The sequence below is a fragment of the Odocoileus virginianus genome, chromosome 18 (genome assembly GCF_023699985.2).
Source record: "Odocoileus virginianus isolate 20LAN1187 ecotype Illinois chromosome 18, Ovbor_1.2, whole genome shotgun sequence".
NCBI lineage: Eukaryota > Metazoa > Chordata > Mammalia > Artiodactyla > Cervidae > Odocoileus > Odocoileus virginianus.
In genome coordinates this window covers 12,267,689-12,271,902 of record NC_069691.1, presented here as the reverse complement: position 1 = coordinate 12,271,902, position 4,214 = coordinate 12,267,689, and the positions used below count along the sequence as shown (strand labels likewise).

Genomic DNA, 4,214 nt, shown 5'->3' with positions numbered 1-4,214 from the left:
ATGTCCTTGTTAGAGTCATAAATTATCGACACAAGGAATCCTGAATCACTTTTTCTCTTACTAGTCTTATTTTCCATCCTTTGCGACTCTTATCACTGGTTCTCCAATCCTTTAACAGTGCATTCATTATCTTAATTTTTGCCCTAGCCCTTCTTTCTTTTGCTATCAGATTGACTTCTTTATGTGTAACTTTGAGACCTCCTCACTTCATTCTCAGATCAACACCTTTAATTGATATCACTGTCATGGTCATCATTAGCTGCTGGTAAGATACCACCATTCTTAGTACCACTAAGACCTTCTATTTTAAATGTACAATGAGCTAGTGTTCACTTCAGCAGCACATATACTAAAAAACTGGAACAATACAGAGAAGATTAGCATGGCCCCTGCACAAGTGACACGCAAATTCGTGAAGCGTTCCATGTTTTTAACAAAACCCACTACAATATTGTAAAGTAATTAGCCTCCAACTAATAAAAATAAATGAAAAAAAAAAAACTTTACTCATCGACATGAACAAGCAACTCAAAAGAGAAGAAATAAAAATGTCCAAAAATGTTCACTAATACAAAAAAAGATACTTACTTGGCAAATAATAATCAAAGAATTGTAGGTTAAAATAGGGTAATACTTCCATCTATTCTTTCTTGAAAGTAATAAAATATTGATAATCCTCAAAAAAAATATACAATGAGCTGCCTGATGACTTAGCAGATAGAGTTCCTTAAGTAAGTTATGACATTTATGCCCAGAGAAAGCAAGTGTCCTTGCAAACCATCATAATTAAGCTTAAAGTCAATTTTTCATTAATTATGGACCATTAGTTATTTACAGTGATACTAGAATGGTATTTTTAAAATTGTTTTTAAGTGTGAGAGAGTATAAAGTTAAAAGTTCCCCTCTGATCCTGTCACTCAGCATCCATCCTCCTTTAAGGTTTGGGCTGGGGGAGCCGAGTGTTTGCAATTCCTCCATGCATCTTTCACAGAATATTTAATGCACTAGGAGTAAATACAGTATAAACTATTTTACTTTCATTTTCTACATATAGGCTTGTTTTGACTTCGTTCATCAACTTGCTTTCTTCACATAATTATTTATCTTGAAGAGTGTCTTCAAACACTTTTTTTTTTACAGCTGCATAATGTTCTGTTTATGCATGGATCATAAAACCTAACAGTTGGGTTATATTTAGTCACTGTAGTCAGAAAAAATATTCGAAAGTCTCTTCAATGGTCGCTTTTGAGTCCTAAGCTGACAGGTGTTAGAGCTGAGAGCTCTAGAAGCAGACAACCTCCATCTTCTCCTGAGTACTACTATCAACTTGAAAAGCGGTGCTTCTGGTTTCGTGCAGCAGCAGCACAGAAAATCAGTTCATCTCACCTCCAAGAGAGTTAAAATTGAATATATTGAAATACCAATGGAATTGTCTATGTCTTTAGGGAAAGGTGTGTTTCTATCCAGAAAACACTAAGCACAAATGAGTGAAAATAGAAAGCTACTGAATTTAGCATGTTACCTGATATTTTTAAAGTCAAATTCTTCAGGTTCATCTTCCCACTTCACGGAGTGTTTTCAATAACATGTGTTCTTAAGTTTTGCATTCTAAAAAGTTTTTGCTTAAAAGACCATAACGTAAGATACAATTATTACTAAAATTATTCTCTATCACACACACTAAAACTTAACTAGATATTTTCACATGCACTATTTAATTTTAAAATATGTGCTTTTTCCATTCTTGTGCATTGATTTTAAAGGTTAATACTCAGCTAGATATATTAAGACCTATGGAAATCCCCAAGCCCACAAACCCTAAATAATTTTTAACACTGCTAAATATAATACCTATATTATAGCTCCTGATTTTCTAGGTCTCAGAACAGGATAGTTTTTTCATTAATTCTTTGCCTCCAGCTTATCTTCAACCATAATTCTATTTTACTTAACTATATTTAAAAGATTCCCTTTAGCACTAGGGTAAACTTCATACAAACCAAGTAATTTTCAGTGGAGCTTACTTTTTAAAAAAGAAAAAAAGTGTTCAAATGGCTTTTAATGTTAATATTTAACAACTTTAAATTAGAACTTATTTGGATAAATAAAATACATTTCTTTTCTGCCAATATTCAAATAAGTAGATGTTTACTGTGTCTAAACCAAATGGATTAGACATGGGTAGAGTTGGGCTGTTTCATTGAGTTGAGCCATTACACTGGGGATCATGAATGCAGCCATGTTAGTGCAATTTCCTAGTTGATATGGGAAAAATAGGAGATTTTCCAGGTTTCTCTGTCCAGGGAATTCTCCAGGCAAGAATGTTAGAGTGGGTAGCCATACCGTTCTCCAGGGGATCTTCCTGGGGATTATCATCCATCAATACCTCGTACCACCATTCCTATTCAGCAACCAAACATGTGCACATGAACAAAGACACAGAGAAACGGGCAAATTTGACAGCCCTTTACTGTGTCTTGTAAATATTCTCTTTCAGTACACCCAGGGAAAGATGAGACACAGAAAAGCAAATTCAGATTATTTGAGCAGTAGACTAAAACCCAGAGAGTCACTAGAAACAAAGACAAAACAGAAGCAGCAACAGGGTGGATGTATTCTGCATCTGTCCTCAGTCGCTTCAGTCAGGTCCGACTCTTCAGCCCACCAGGCTCCTCTGTCCGCAGGGTTCTCCAGGCAAGACTACTTGAGTGGGTTACCATGCCGCCTCCAGGAGATCTTCCCAACCCAGGGATCAAACCCACATCTTCTGTGTCTCTTGGATTTCAGGTGGATTCTTTACCCACTGAGCCACCTGGGAAGCCTGTATTCTGCATTTACACAGGGAGAATTGCAAGGATTTCATTTTTCAGGAGAAACAGGTTGTGAGGTTCTTTCATTTATTTTTCCAAATATAGACATGAACTCCAGCAGGCCTGAACAAATAACTCTGGTGAAGAGAGAGCAGGCTACATCCAGAGTTGAAGATGGAATTTAAACATTGGTGTTAGCACTCAAATATCATTTGAATCCATTGACCATTTGATCTTCGATTTTCTTACCAGTAAGAGTTGGAACAGGGCTTCCCTGGTGGGTCAGATGTTAAAGGATCTGCCTGTAAGGAGTGAGACCTGGCTTTGATCCCCAGGTCAGGAAGATCCCCTGGAGAAGGGTATGGCTACCCACTCTAGTATTCTTGCCTGGAGAATTCCATGGACAGAGAGACCTGGTGGGCTACAGTCTGTGGGGTTGCAAAGAGCCAGACATGACTGAGCAATTAACACACGCACATAAACACACACATACACACATGAGTTGCAACAGTGATTGGAGCAGCAGTTTTCAAACTGGTGCAAAAGCTCTCCTGCATAGCTAGGTTTGAGATTTCCACCTCTACAACAACTATTATATCAAGCTCTAAACAACAAAACCAAAACCAAAACTACACTAACATATTTGCCTTTAGGTAAGATTTCACTTGAGTAATGAATCTAGTCCAGTGAGTTTGAAAATCACCACGCTAGGAAAAGTTTGCTTAACTAGTGGGTGTGAATGTTCTCTAGTTCTCTAATCAGGCAAAATCATAGTTATGTACAAGGCAACATTTTGATATACAAGTTGGAAAATAGTGAACTAATTGAGTAAAACTGAGGCTAAGGAACCTGGGGACATTAGCAAATTCTTGACATCATTTGTTATCTCCTTTACTTTGTTAACCTAGTGGGCTTATGAAGTGAATTTTTAGAAAATGTAAATCAAATTCCACTTTAAAATCTTTCAGAAACTACTTTGGTTACTTTGGTTACCCTTTGGTAAAATTTATACTCCATGGCCAAGCAAAAAGACATGTTGTGACCTGGATTCTGCCTCTCTAACCTTAATACCCATCAAGCCTCACAAAGGACGCACTCTCCAACCTTTTCAAGCTACTGTACTTATAATTCCTGGAACTCACCAAGCTTTTTATTCATTTTCATACCTTTATATATATGCTTGTACATGCTGATGCTTCTTCCTAAACAGCTCACTTCACTGATTCCTCACCCTTTGATTAATGAAGAAATTTTTATTCTGCCTCACTTAAGGTTGTGTTACGTTCAGAAGACATCCTCTGACCCTCTTCACAGGCTGGATTAGATGCCGCTCAAAGTGGTGATCATAAAAATCTGAATTTTCCTGGCAAAGTGCTTATTCTTTGAGTTGTGATTTTGTTAATG

General features: G+C 36.9%; 1 non-coding gene across 1 annotated transcript; it reads left to right on the top strand.

The window, feature by feature from the left end:
- Positions 1 to 325: 325 nt before the first annotated feature.
- LOC139039562 (U6 spliceosomal RNA) lies at positions 326 to 432 on the top strand. Its single transcript, XR_011492903.1, has one exon. It is a non-coding gene; the product is annotated as a U6 spliceosomal RNA (small nuclear RNA).
- Positions 433 to 4,214: the final 3,782 nt, after the last annotated feature.